Source organism: Piliocolobus tephrosceles, chromosome 14, assembly GCF_002776525.5.
Source record: "Piliocolobus tephrosceles isolate RC106 chromosome 14, ASM277652v3, whole genome shotgun sequence".
NCBI classification, from domain to species: Eukaryota; Metazoa; Chordata; class Mammalia; order Primates; family Cercopithecidae; genus Piliocolobus; species Piliocolobus tephrosceles.
Window position 1 is genome coordinate 101,871,972 of NC_045447.1, and position 14,511 is coordinate 101,886,482.

Genomic DNA, 14,511 nt, shown 5'->3' on the forward strand with positions numbered 1-14,511 from the left:
GATTTATTCATTAATTAGAGCAATCAGCAATTACTTATCCTTAACTATATATGTTACTATTTTTTCTACTTACTGCTCTTTCTTATATAGTTTCTCTTGGAATTTATTATTATTTTACTGAAGTACAGCCTCTTTAATTTTTCATGGAGGTTTGTAGGGGTCAAATTTTTTGAGTCCTCCCATGTCGAAAAATGTGCTATATGCTTGAAAGAATTTTGGCCAGGAATAGAAACCTAGTTTAAAAATCCTTTACTTTCAGAACTTCAAAGGTATTGCTATACGAGTTTTCTATTCACTTCTTATGGTTTTGTAAGTAATTTGTTATTTTCTCTCAGAAAGCTTTGAGGATTTTTTTCTCTTTAGTCTTGGCATTTTGGAAGTCTTACCATAAAATAGCTAAGGGCAAATCTGTTTCAGTCTGAAGGTTTGCAGCATTGTTCTTGTCTTAATTCATTGATTATTTTGTGCCTATCGTTCTCACAATTCTTATAATTTCTTCTACACCAGTAGGAAGGTCTGGAACTGTCATCTGTGATTTTTTATCATTACATTCTCAACTTGTGGTCTTAGTTGAGTGCTCAGATTCCCACTTTCCACACGTGATGACAGATTCAGCAGGTTGAGTAGGGGTGGGTGCAGAAGCCTGAGAAGGCCTCAGTAAAGGAGGACTTGATAAGTAAGTCCTTGATAAGGATGTTTTTCGAATCTTGTTTTAACCCAACCTCTCTCAACTTGATCACAGGGAAAAGTTTTAGATGTCTTCTAATATTTTGCACATCATTTCACAGAACTGGTATCCTATATACAGCTGCCTTTTTTTTTTTTTTTTTTGAGATCGAGTGTCGCTATTCTCCTGCCTCAGCCTCCCAAGTAGCTGGGACTTACAGGCACCCGCCACCACGCCCAGCCAAGTTTTTGTATTTTTAGTAAAGAAGGGGTTTCACCATCTTAGCCAGGATGGTCTCGATCTCCTGACCTCGTGATCCCCCCACCTTGGCCTCCCAAAGTGCTGGAATTACAGGCGTGAGCCACCGCGCCTGGCCATCCTATATGCAGCTTCTAAGAACGGGCACAGCATAACACTTATAGATTCTCAAATGCTTTTTATTTGATTAATTAACATATTCATTTTGAGACAGGGTCTTGCTCTGTCACCCAGGCTGGAGTGCAATGGTGCAGCACTCCAGCTGCTAGTGGAGGTTGGCTCACAGCAACCTCCACCTCCCAGGTTCAAACAATTCTCCTGCCTCAGCCTCACGAGTAGTTGGGACCACAGGAATGCACCACCACACCAGGCTAATTTTTGTATTTTCAGCAGAGATGGGTTTTGCCATTTTGGCCCAGACTTATCTCGAACTCCTGGCTTCAAGTGATTTGCCTCTCAAAGTGCTGGGATTACAGGCATGAGTCACCGTGCCCAGCCTCAAATACTTTTTAAAAAATGATTCTCTCTGTCTCCATCAATGTATAATGTCTTTCAGAGAGGTAATAATTTAAAATAATTTGGTAATTTATACTCTAGAATGAATAAATTAGTGAGAATAGACTAAGCATTTCAGCATATGGTAAACTACAAAATGAAAACTTGGCCAAGTAGTCAAACTCCTTCAAAACATCAACCTCAGATGTGTTCAGTAAAACTTAAAGGATGGTTAGGTCATTGTTCACTGGGAAACATGGAAAATTCCTCTTAAGAAAGCAAGTTATGTATGTCCTCATATCTTGGGCAGGATGAAGAAGACTTCCAAGTCAATTGGAAGTTAAAGTTTAAAGAAAACCAAGGGTGGACATGTGGGGGTAAATTCCAGGCTATGAGGCTAGAAAGAGGCAAGATAGCCGGCCTGAGCCTAGAGATGTCTGATCTTAGTTTCTGTAAAGGAAGAAAGCACTTCTTTCATATATCACACTTTATTATTATTTCCAAACTGAAAGAAATTCACATTTGCTCCAGGGACATCAGACTGCTTCCCTAAATTGGCTTTCAGTTTTCTTATTTCAAATAAAATATTTTATTATTTAAAGTAACAATAAAACCCCAGGTTTTAAACTTTTATTCTTATTATAACCAGATGGGAGTTATAGAACTTTGTGATATACATCCGAGGCTGAACATTGGATATCTGGTTAGTCTCTTAGGTAGATTCCATAAATCTACTGGTTTTTCCCATGAGGAAAAAAAAAATGTAGTGAAATAGATGAGACCTGGTTACATATGTTACATCAGATTTTTTTTTTTTTTTTTGAGATGGAGTCTTGCTCTGTTGCCCAGGCTGGAGTGCAGTGGCACAATTGCAGCTCACTGCAAGCTCCGCTTTCCAGGTTCATGCCATTCTCCTGCCTCAGCCTCCCAAGTAGCAGGGACTACAGGTGCCCGCCACCTCGCCCTGCTAATTTTTTGTATTTTTAGTAGAGACGGGGTTTCACCGTGTTAACCAGGATGGTCTGGATCTCCTGACCTCGTGATCTACCTGCCTCGGCCTCCCAAAGTGCTGGGATTACAGGCGTGAGCGAGCCATTGCGCCTGGCCAATTCATTAAATTTCTTTATTTTAATTTTTTATTTTACATTCCTTGTATGGAAGTGATCTCACAAAGACTGTATAAGCAGATCACCACGGGATGAGGATTTCCACACAGATTGCCTGGTTTTCTAAGAAAAACACTGTATTTTCCCCAACATGATTGGCAATAGCAAGATGGAGTTGTAATTCTGTGAAAGTAAATGTTCCTCAAAAAATTGTCAGCATCCACATTCTCTTGGAAATAACCATGTAAAAATACTGGGACTTTTACTTTTTAGGAGCCCCTGGACGGCTGAAGCCCCACAGCAAGCTCACAGGGGCTGTGTGGGGCTTGTCCAGGAGCCTCCAGTTTCCACCCACTGTTCCCTAGCGTGTAGGTGAGCTCAAGGCTCCTGCATCTGCCTTTCTCACGCCCGTGTTAGCTTATTTTCCACCAGTGCCAGAAGCAGAACTGCCCATTGTTAATTTCCTTGAGTACTATAATAGTGCCATGCCTAGTTTTAGATAAGAAATGATTGAGTTTTTATATAACAGAGAAGCAAAAATAATGTGTATGATCAATTTCAATTCTGTTTTTTGTTTGTTTGCTTTTTTTTTTTTTTCATTAAGGAAACGGAAGCCCAAAGAGTTACAGAGCTTTTCTGTTTTCTGCTGGAGGGTCTTTTCCAAGAGGCTACTTAGCCCCATCAAATGGATCAATAATGACCTCAGCTATTCATCTCAGAGATAACTAATACTTTTTCCTTCCCCAAAATCGGAGTCAAAGGAGTTTCTTCTTAGAGCTCCCAATCACCTCTTTTTTCTTTCTTTTTTAAAATTTAATTTAATTTAATTTAATTTAATTTTTTTTTTTTTTGAGACAGGGCCTCACTCTATTGCCCAGGCTGGAGTGCAGTGGCTCAATCTCTGCTTACTATAACCTCCACCTCCCCGGTTCAAGTGATTCTCCTGCCTCAGCCTCCCGAGTAGCGGGGATTACAGGTGCCCACCACCATGCCCAGCTAATTTTTGTATTTTTACTGGAGACACAGTTTCACCATATTGGCCAGGCTAGTCTTGAACCCCTGACCTCAGGAGATCCACCCACCTTGGCCTCCCAAAGTGCTGGGATTACGGGCATGAGCCACCTCATCCGGCCCCAATCACCTCTTGAGGAATTATCACAGCATCCTCCTTTTCTTACCTTTTAAACTCCCTACAACATCACTAAAAATTATTACTCTATATTGTATGCACTGGTTTTTTTCTTTTGCTTTATGAGGTGTAACAATATGTGCATTAAAGGAAAGATGGGGCTAAGAAGAAGTTTGAATTGCATTTACTTTGATTGGAAATAATAGCATTTTTTGTGGTAATGCTATATTTGTATAATAAGAGTACTGATTGTTTTAGTGAAAGGATGATTTTTATCTCTCAAATTTGCATGAGTGAATTATGATTTCATGATGACAGGTGGTTCACTAAACTAAAAGCGATTGCAGGATATTTAATTATACAAACTATACTAGAGATTAAAACAACTAGTATTAACCCTACAATTAGAATGCTGTGTCCTATTACTAAAAATAGTCTAGCCTTTCATACCTATCAGGATGGCTAAAACCCAGAACACTGTCAACACACAGCTGACAAGGATATGGAGCAACAAAAACTCCCATTCATTGCTTGTAGGAATGCAGAATGGTACAGCTACTTTGGAAGATAGTTTAGCAGTTTCTTACAAAACTAAACATTCTTTTACCATATGATCTAGCAATTGTACTTTTTGGTATCTACCCAAAGGAGTTGAAAACTTGTCTTCACGCAAGAAACAACACATGAATGTTTGTTGCAACTTTGTTCACAATTGCCCCAAACTGTAAGCAACCAAGGTGTTCTTCAAAGGCAGATGGTTAAACAGTGCAATATCCAGGCAATGGAATATTATTCAGTGCTAAAAAAAAATGATCCACCAAACCATGAACAGACGTGGAGGAAGCTTAAATGCATCATACTAAGTAAAAGAAGCCCACTGGAAAAGACCCAGACTGTATGATTCCAACTATATGATGTTCTGGAAAAGGCAAAACAGTAAAGATAGATCAATGATTGCCAGGAGTTCAGAGAAGGGAGGGATAAATAAACAGATTTTTAGGACAGCGGAACTACTCTGTATGATACGCTAATAGTAGCTACATGCCATTTTATACTCGTCCAAACTCACAGAATGTACAAACCCAAGAGTGAACCTGAAGGTAAACTACTGAGTTCTTTACTCCAATTATTGCTAATATTTTTGAATCACAATACCTGTAAGTTCCCTCTTTCTTTTAAAAAAAATTCCTCCCCCCAATCTTTCTCTCATTCTTCCTCAGGTTTGGTCTTTCCCTTCTAACATTTGTTTGTTTGCTAAACTTAAAAAAATCACTGGCTGCATTCTAATTGAGCACAGTTTAACTTGACTACGTATTTAATTCAAGTCTTAACAAAATCTGCAAAAGAAAGGAGGAACATCAGATGTAAATACGATAAAGAATAAGCAAATGAATTGTCCAAGTTGTTAGTCCTATGGGATAAAATTTTCTGTTCAAAACCTTTCTGTTATAAACTGCTGAAGAGACACCAGGTCGTGTAAACAACTCTGAAGGCAATGTGGTGCCCAGGTTCTCAGAGTGGCTGTTCGTTTAATGTTATCTTCCCTCCAGGGTAGTCCCTGACTCCTGTGTGACCAGCACACCACATCCAGTGTGTCCTAAGCCCCATGGCCTCTCCTTCAAGATATGCGAGCCACTGAGCGCCTGCCCATGTGCAGCTCCCACCCGCACCCCAGCCGCCTCATCTTTCCCTGCTGCCAGGAACTTCCCCACCGGGGTTCCTGCTTTTCTCACGTTGGGCCCCAGGGTCTGGTCTGTAGGCTACAGTCTTGAGTGATTTTTTTTTTTTCTTCCAGAGACAGAGTCTCACTGTTTCACCCAGGCTGGCGTGCCATGGTGTGATGACAACTCACAGCAGCCTCAAACTCCGGGGCTCAAGTGCTCATCCTGCCTCAGCCTCCCGAGAAGCTGGGACTACAGGTGTGCGCTACCATGCCCAGATAATTTTTTATTTTTTGTAGAGACAGGGTGTCACTATGTTGTCCAGGATGGTCTTGAACTCCTGGCCTCAAATGATCCCCCAGCTTCGGGCTCCCAAAGTGCTGGGATGATAGTCATGAGCCACGGTGCCTGTCCCCTGAGTGATCTTCCAGTGCTGAGGCAAAGCATTTCATTCCTCATTGACCCTTCTCACGGTGTCCACGTCCTCTTCAATCCAGTTTCCTCCCTGTCAGGGCTCCGGCTAGAAATCTCTCCAGCCCTCTCCAGCTCTGAAACCTGGATGAATCTGAGTGCCCATTCACCTTTCCCACAGCAAACAGAGGGAATGGGCTTAAGGAAGAAGAGGCGAGAGAGTCCTGCTGAGTACAAGACAAGGTCGCCGCCATTGCCAGCTTGAAGAGCCCAGGATTGACGATGGTGTAGACATCCTCTGAGGAGTCGACAGCTCCATCCACTGCCCTGATAGAGTGGTTTCGTGGACAGCGTCTTGTTTTGCCTGCCCCCTTCCCGTATCTCCTCTGTAGGCATCCTGGGTTCCATTCGGGGAATTCCTGTTGTTCACTGGGTAAAGGCTTGGTGGGGATGTAAATCAAAGTTCCCTGTGCTCCCTGTTCGGAAACCAGTGGGCCCTTCCTAGAAGAGCCTTTTTTCATAGCCTTGGCCACATTCAAATGGTGGGCATTTGCTGTAAAGGGGCCAACCAGGCCCTCCGCTAGGATTTGTGCCTCCAGTGGACTAATGCAAATATGAGGAGTGATTGGGGGTTCATTCATTTCAAAATGGAGTGTGAAGAGGTGGCCAAGCTGTTCTTGCTGCCCTGATTCCCGTGGTTTCTGATCTCCATTCTTCAGCCTTCCGGGGAGTGTCTGGCATGCTCCTCATTCTTCCTTTAGTCCTCACTTGGCCGGCATCAGTTTCTGTGCTTGTAAAGGAAGTAGGGGCAGTAGCAGGTGGGAGTGGCACCTGCTGTGCCTGAGGGGCTCCAGGCGTTACTGTGTGGACATCCCCTCCCTTACTGAAGCAGGAAGTCCATTCAGCACAGTGGGCTCCAGGGCTCCACCTTGTGTCAACTGAGTACAAATAAAGGAAAGGCAAGCAAGGAATCGGACTTGAAGTTTTAATGGGTCTGTTGAATGAAATCTGATAAACTTTCCCAGAGACCATTGTTACAAATAGCAAACACCTTGCTAAAGACACACCCTATGATTGTGTGAACTGCAAACCCAGATTTGTGGGCTTGGCGGTCTCTGCCGGGAACATGTCTCTAGATGCACCTTTCCTGGGCCGTATCTTCATGAACAGGATATGCGGATGTTACCGTGCAGTCCAGGAGGCAGGCCATGCGACGGCACCTGAAGGACCTTTGAAGTCTCCACCAACTTGAGAGCTTGAGGAGGGTCAGTAAACCCTGGGGGTGTCTATTTGCTCTCCGCTTTGAGTCCCACTTAGTACTAAGTACCTGAAATACTTTTCATCTAAACACCTGATTCTAAGGCAGGAGGCCCCAGGAAGCTGCTGCCTTCAATTTGATGGATACGGACTGAACTTTAACCCAGGCCAAGGCACTGGGGAGAGAGGAGACGGACTGCAAAAACAATGTGCCCCGGAAGCAAATGACTTTGAGAAAAACGGAGTTTTCCTCAGTTTGGTCCTCCCTAAGAGCTACTTTGATAAAGTGGTTCAATGTCTTGCCCCTGGCTGCTGTCAGAGTATCAGCTTTGCAGCTGGTAGAACGTTTGGGTTACTCAGGTTGTGTGTGGGGTAGAGAAGGCCCTGGCTCACCTCAGCGCCTCCCCCTTCGTGGCCTGCCATTCCCAGTTGAGGGCATTTGCCTCCTTCCCTCCACAGATTTGATATCCCTGCGCACGGGTAAGCACCTGCAACTCGTGTGTTAATGGGATTGGGCCCACTTTGATTTCAGTTCTGGGAAGGACCCAGTGCGAGCCAGGAGGAGCCTGGAAAGGTCTCACACAGTGGAGACGACCCCTGGGCCAGCCCCATGCAGCTGACCGAGAGCCTGTCGCCTGAGACACCTGCCCAGGCACCTGACTCCCTGGGCTGCTGCCTCCTGACTCAGAATCAGGAGCGACACTGTTGGGTTCAGCTCTGCCACCTGCCAGCTCCTTGAAAGTGGTAAATTGTTTCACCTCCCTGAACTTTCTCTCTTAGCTTCTTATCTGAAAAACAAGGAAACTGACTTCCATTTTCTCTGCTAAGTAGGTTTGCAAGGGTAGAGCTGCCATCAACCAAGCTGCCAACTATGCCCCAGTTTATATGCACACCTTAACCCCTGCCCCGCCCTGATGGTACATTAGTTGAATGAATCCATTGGTTTAATTTAGATGATTTCTTCTTCTTCTTCTCCTTCTCCTTTCTTCTTTTTTCTTTCTTCTCCTTCTCCTTCTCCTCCTCCTCCTCCTCCTCATCCTCCTCCTCCTCCTTCCTTTTTTTTTTCAGACGGAGTCTTGCTCTGTCACCCAGGCTGGAGTGAAATGGCATAGTCTTGGCTCACTGCAACCTCTGCCTCCCGGGTTCAAGCGATTCTCCTGCCTCAGCCTCCCGCGTAGCTGGGATTACAGGTGCCCACCACCATGCCCAGCTAATTTTTGTATTTTTAGTAGAGATGTGAGTTTGCCCTGTTGGCCAGGCTGGTCTTGAACTCCTGACCTCAGGTGATCCACCCGCCTCGGCCTCCCAAAGTGCTGGGAATACAGGCGTGAGCCACCACACCCAGCCTAGATGATTTCTTCTAAAGTACCTTTCTCCTCCCAGACTCTGTGTGTCTTTAGTCGCAGGCTTTGTGCTTCTCAAGCAGGTAAAATGCTTATCATCCCGACTTTAAATGTCTTTTCTTCAGCCCGAGCTATTTTCTCAGAAAAGCTGGGGGTACTCCCTGGAGTTGAGTCAGGACCTGTGCCGTGTTGGATGTCTCATAGTGGTGGGAGCAGCAAACTGTCTCTGGAAAAGGAACAGACTTCATTTTCTAAACTGGACAGACACAGCAGTTTCAGTGTTTTTGCATAATAAATGCTAATCACCAACCAGGAAGGAGCGGGTGATTAAATATTCAGTTACAGCACTGGGTGCTTTGACCCCTCACCAGCCCTATCCCAGGGTGTGAAGACAAGAAGAAAAGCTAGCGCTGACACCTACTTGCAGAGGCCCTTGACTCTATCCTTGTCTGGGTCGCGGGTGCTGGGTGAGAAGTGTCCTTGAGATGACCTTTGCTGCCAAAAAACAGACAAAACACATCGTCTTGGAAAAGTCTGTGTCAGTTTAACAAAATTTTATTTACTCTTTCCATGTTTAAGCTGTAGCAATAATGCCATGAACTGCACTAATATGCACTGTTACAGCTTATCCTAGAATATGCAAATTAGTTCTTTGCTTAATGAAATTTAAAGCATAAAATTATGCCTTTCAAATTCTTCAGATCCTCAGCTTTCAGGTTTAAGGATGTTTACATGGCTTTTAATATGCTTAAATTTATTGACATTTTAGACCACTGAAACCTGTGATAAAATCACTTTAAGGAAGTTGCTGGAAGTATAATTCCTTGTTATTATTTAATAGTAACTTTTAATAAAAAATTTCACCTCACATTTCCACTTCTACTACCTGAGAGCTTTAGAATACATAAGAAATAGTTCTATCTGTGGCATGTACTTAATGGTACATTTTTAAGGAAAGACAGTGTTCAGAAAACTCTCCCTCACTCTCTAGTCAAGGCCTATACGTAGAAAATTGATTGGCCATCAGGTTGGTCTATGACTTCCAGGTCATTAGGGAAGAGACCATCAATTACTGATGTTAAGTTGCATCATCCAATATTGTCCTTTTATTGCTACACATACTCAAGATGCATCAATTTTTTTAAAATTAATTAATTTAAAAATGTATCTATTGGCCTTTTTTGGGGTCTATAGTTCTGTAAGTTTTAACACCTGTATAGGTTTTTATAACCACTACTACAATTAGGCTGCAAGAGAGCTCCATTGTATAAAAAGTGAACTCCTGTATGTTACCCCTTTAAAATCAAACCCCTGGCAAGCACTGATCTCTTCCCCATTCCTTGTGGTTTTGCCTTTTTTAGAACATCACAAACACACACAAATCATACAGTATGTAACCTCTTGAGGTCTGCTTCTTTCTCTCTGCAAGAGTAGGAATTCCTCTGTGTTGTTATGTGTATGAATACTTTGTTCTCATTTATTTCTGAGTAGTATTTCATCTTATGGATGTATCATAGTTTATTCACCTGTTGAAGGATAATTGGGTTGTTTCCAGTTCTTGATGGTTATAACTAAAGCTCCTATCACCATTTATGTAACAGTTTTTGTGCGTGATCAGACATTTTCATTTCTTTTGGGTAATGACCAAGGACTAGGATTGATGAGAACTCCAGGTTTAACTTTATAAAAACGGCCAAGCGGTTTTTCAGAGTGGCTATATTATTTTGCAGTCTAACCAGCAGTGCATGAGAATTCTAGTTGTTCTGTATCCTCACCGGCATTTGGTATTGTTAGATTTTTTTAAAGTTAGTCATTTTAACAATATGTTTTTTATTGTGTTAAAAAATGTTTCATTTAAATTAGCTGGGTGTGGTGACAAGCACTCGTGATCCTACCTACTTGGGAGGCTGAGGTGGGAGGATTGCTTGAGCCCAGGAGTTTGAGGCTGCAGTGAGCTATGATCACACCACTGCACTCTAGCCTGGCCAACAGGGTGAGACCCTATCTAAAAAATTTTGTTTTTAATTTTATTGAGATAAAATTGACATACAATAAAGTGAACATATTTAAAGTGTACAGTTTGAAAAGTTTTGGCATGCATAAACACCTGTGAAGCCATCATGAATGTAAAGAAAAATGAGCATATTTATCATACTCTAAAGGTTGCCTGTGCCCATTTGGAATCCTTCATGCCACCATGATATCACCTTCCTCAGGCAACAAATGATCTGCTTTCTGCCACTGTAGATTAGTTTGTATTATCTAGACTTTTATAAACGAAATTATATGATATATACTCTTTTGTGTAATATAGTTGTATCAAAGATATCCTTGCCTAGTATGGTCACATCACGTGTTTGGTTAAATTGATACTTCCTATTTACATTTCTTTTTTTTTTTTGAGACGGAGTCTCGCTCTGTCACCCAGGCTGGAGTGCAGTGGCGCGGCTCACTGCAAGCTCCGCCTCCTGGGTTCACGCCATTCTCCTGCCTCAGCCTCCTGAGTAGCTGGGACTATAGGCGCCCACCAACATGCCTGGCTAATTTTTTGTAGTTTTAGTAGAGACAGGGTTTCACCGTGTTAGCCAGGATGGTCTCGATCCCCTGACCTTGTGATCCGCCTGCCTTGGCCTCCCAAAGTGCTGGGATTACAGGCCTGGGCCACCGTGCCCGGCCCCTATTTACATTTCTTTATGTTTGTGTAGCTGTCATTCAATGCAGAGCCAAATTATGACTGTGATGATGATTATTATCATTATTATTTTTTAAAAATTATTATTATTATTATTATTATTATTATTTTACAGAGTCTTGCTCTGTAGCCCAGACTGGAGTGCAGTGGTGCAATCTCGGCTCACTGTAACCTCCATCTCCTGGGTTCAAGCAGTTCTCCTGCCTCAGCCTCCTGAGTAGCTGGCACTACAGGCACGCACCACCATACCAGACTAATTTTTGTATTTTTAGTAGAGATGGGGTTTCATCGTGTTAGCTAAGCTGGTCTCGAACTCCTGACCTCAAATGATCCACCCACCTCGGCCTCCGAAAGTGTTTGGATTACAGGCGTGAGCTGCCACGCCCAGTCATGACTGTGATTATTAATCATTATTTGTTAAATTGTTGGGCGCAGAGCTAGTATTTGTGTTTCTATTATATACAGAATTTTTTATGAATGTATAGATGTATTTTTTCTCAAATAATCCCATCTATTGAGACCTCTTAATACTATTTTCCCATAGGTAAACATTTTATTATGATACCTACAGTTAACAATTTAACTATAGTTAAACATGTATAGTCAACATTTCAATTTTTGGTTTGCTTTACATCTTGAATTCCTTTATTTTATTGCTGTATCTGTCACTTGAGATTTTCTTCACTGTTCTGTGCTGAAATCCCTGTTTCTGGCCACTTAAGTGTCTTTCTCCACTTTCTTAGTTTAGTTCTTTGTTTTGGTATGTCCTTTATTAGCTTCTTGAGGAAGAAATGAAATTACCCATGGCCTTTTATACCTAAAAATGTCTTTATTCTAGCCTTATGTGTAATTGATAATTCAGCTAGATATAGAATTCTGAGTTAACAATAATTTTCCCTCAGAAATCTGAATTTATTTCTCTCTGGTTTTTTAGTATGCAATATTCCTATTGAGAATGTGATAATGTTTTGATTTTAGGTGATTTGTATATTACTTGGAAATGTCACAAGGATACTCTTTGGTAGGGGAATGCCTTATTCGTTGTGCTAGAGCGTCAGTGGGGGTCTTTCAATCCAATATGTATCCTTAAGTTACAGGACTATTTCTTGAATTTCTTTTGTATACTCTATTTTTTCTATAATTCCTATTACTCGTATATTGGACCACCAAGATTGATCTTCAATTTTTTAAAAAAAAATGAAAATCTTGTTTTTGGGATATGTCTTGATTTACTTTATCTTCAACTATTTCTACTGATTTTTAAAAATTTCTTCTATTATATATATTTTTTCTGCTAGTTCTTTTAGAAATAGTACATGTTCCTGTTTTTCAGGGATACGATATTTTTGTATTGAAAAATGTTTAATCATAGATTTTTTTTTCCACAAAATCTTCTGCTTCTTGCACTGTCTCTAGTTCTCTTTCATGATGTTTGTTTTGGTCTCTGTATTTCATGATGAAGGCTTTTCTCTAGTTCTCCTTGGTCCTCCCTACATATTTACGTGTAAAATACAAAAAAGGATTACCAGAGGCGTCAGATAAGAGGGGGAGTCAGAGTGGAAACAATATTCTTTACAAGTTGCAGTTCAAATATCTTTATTTTTGCAAAACTTACAAAAACATATGTCCCATTGTTGATTTATAGCTCTATAATTATTTACAGTTATTTAGTGAGATTTTGGTGGCAGAGGAAATAAATATGGTAATCATTTTGTACACCCCTGCTGAATAATAACTTGGCTGGGAATCAAATTTTTTTTTTTTTTTTAGAGAGACATGGTCTCACTCTGTTGCCTGGGCTGGAGTGCAGTGGCACGATCCTCCCACCTCAGCCTCCTGAGTAGCTGGGATCACAGGCTCACACCACCACGCCTAATTCTTTTTTTTTTTTTTTTTTGTAGAGATGAGGTCTCACTATGTTGCCCAGCCTGGCTTGAACTCCTGGACTCAAGCAATCCTCTCACTTCAGGCTCCAAAAGTGCTAGGATTACAGGTATGAGCCACCATGCCCAGCCAGAATTCTTGAGTCAGTTACTCTATCTCAATATTTTGAACTTACTACTCCTATGTGCTCTTACATTGATAGTATCTGGTGAGAAATCTCTTTATCGTTCATAGTTCATAGTTAATCCTTTATTTATGCACCACTTCCTTTTTTCCTGTGATAGCTTTCCAGATTTTTCTTTAAAGTTCTGAAGTTTTATTATGATGGGGCTAGTTAGGAATTTACTACAATAATTATTATTTATTTAACATTAGGTAGAATTTTTCAATGAAAAAACTCATGTCTTTCAATTTAGGAAAATCTCAGCTTTCATCTCTTTAATTATTACTTTTTCTTTTTTTTTTTTTTGAGACGGAGTCTTGCTCTGTTGCCCAGGCTGGAGTGCAGTGGCACGGTCTCGGCTCACTGCAACCTCTGCCTCCCGGGTTCAAGCAATTCTCCTGCCTCAGCCTCCCGAGTAGCTGGGACTACAGGCACATGCCGGCATCCCTGGCTAATTTTTTGTATTTTTAGTAGAGACGGGGTTTCACCATGTTGGCCAGGATGGTTTCCATCTCCTGATCTCGTGATCCACCTGCCTCGGCCTCTCAAAGTGCTGGGATTACAGGCCTGAGCCACTGCATCCGGCCTAATTATTACATTTTTAATATTCATTTTTTTCACTCTTTCAGACATTTCTTTTTTCTTTTGTTTTTCTTTTGAGACTGCTGCTGTGTCGCTAGGCTGGAGTGCAGTGGCACCATCTCGGCTCACTACAACCTCTACTTCCTGGTTTCAAGCAATTCTCCTGCCTCAGCCTCCCAAGTAACTGGGACTACAGGCACGTGCCACCACGCCCAGCTAAATTTTATCCCAGCTAAAATACTAAAATTGTGTATTTTTAGTAGAAATGGGGTTTCACCATGTTGACATCTCTTTAAATTTATATCATATCTCTTCACTATTTTTTTCTAATTTCCATCTCTACTCTGTGCTGGGAGACTTTCTCAGTTTTCTTTTCAAATTTGCTAGTTATTTTGCTCCTGGATATGTCCTCTAGATTTTAAATTATCAAGAGATCTGGTTTTTTTTGTTGTTTTTTTTTCCTTCTCTGAGATGGAATTTCACTCGTTGCCCAGGCTGGAGTGCAATGGCATGATCTTGGCTCACTCCAACCTCTGCCTCCTGGGTTCAAGTGATTCTCCTGCCTCAGTCTCCTGAATAGCTGGGATTACAGGTACATGCCACCATGCCCAGCTAATGTTTGTATTTTTAGTAGAGATGGGTTTTCACCATGTTGGCCAGGCTGGTCTCAAACTCCTGACCCCAAGTGATCTGCCTGCCTCAGCCTTCCAAAGTGCTGGGATTACAGACATGAGCCACCACTCCCAGCCAGAGATCTGATTTTTAAAAAATACTCATCCGTTCCCTTGCCATAATGGCATTTTAAAATTTCGAATGTTCTTGTTCCACAAATGTCATTCTCTACTTTATCAGTTTGAGGATTC